Below are 968 nucleotides of genomic sequence, written 5' to 3'. Positions count from 1 at the left end.
CTAATATTGGGGGAATCCTAAATTCAATGTTTCTATAGGTGCTATGGCGATAGTGGCAAATGAAGTTGGGGCTCCGAAAACAAGTTTATGCCTATTTACAGGGGCCTTCAACCTTTCAGACATTGTGGACCAAATTAGAACTGGTCCACAATAATTATTATACTGTATAATTAAGTCGTGAATTAATGACAGTACCATCTTCAATTTTGCATGCAGCAACATCAACTTGGTGGTTCTTGAAATTTCATGAATTTTGCGAAATTCAATTTATAAATGGACTTTACCCATCTCATTAAGATGGGTTGGAAATGAAGGCGCTCTTTATAGATGGTCGCCTCAAGTTCATTAGGGAAAATATCTAACCTATATCTTCCCGGATTCGAACTCGTGACCATGACAGCAACCTTCACAGTAGTAGACGAGCATCTTACCACCAAGCCACTCGAGCGCAACCTTGGTTGCAAACTGACCCAGTCCCTCGATTTATAGATCACTAGCTGAATGAGTTATTTTTATCTCTTGAAACTGCTCAAATGGTAATGGTGGGGAAACTGATGCTTCCCAAATAAGAAAAGTGCTGTTTACAGTGAAAACAGTAAATTTTAGCATTGTCTTCCAAACTTCCAAGAAATTAGATTTGAAACTGAAATCATCGCTAGCTTTTGTAGAACAGACTTGTTTCCCCATGGTGAAAATTTGATAAAAATATTGCTTCAAATATTTTTAAATATGATCACAAGTCGATTAACTCAACTAACATTTTTAACTGCAATTAACAACTGATTGCTCAATCAAACCAGCCCTAATAGTGACCCATAGACTAAAAAAAGCCCCTTCCTATTGAAAAGTAACATGTCATAAAAAGTTTCCCACAGCATGTGAACTCTTTTGTCAAAAGCTTAAACAGTGTTCACGAGGTGAAAAATGAAAGTTCTTTCTTAAAACCAGTAAAAGAAAATATCTAGATT

This window comes from Pholcus phalangioides, unplaced genomic scaffold (genome assembly GCF_987345545.1).
Source record: "Pholcus phalangioides strain wild (caught in Gottingen) unplaced genomic scaffold, Ppha-v1.0 ptg000010l_1, whole genome shotgun sequence".
Classification (NCBI taxonomy): domain Eukaryota; kingdom Metazoa; phylum Arthropoda; class Arachnida; order Araneae; family Pholcidae; genus Pholcus; species Pholcus phalangioides.
This window is presented reverse-complemented; position numbering follows the sequence as displayed.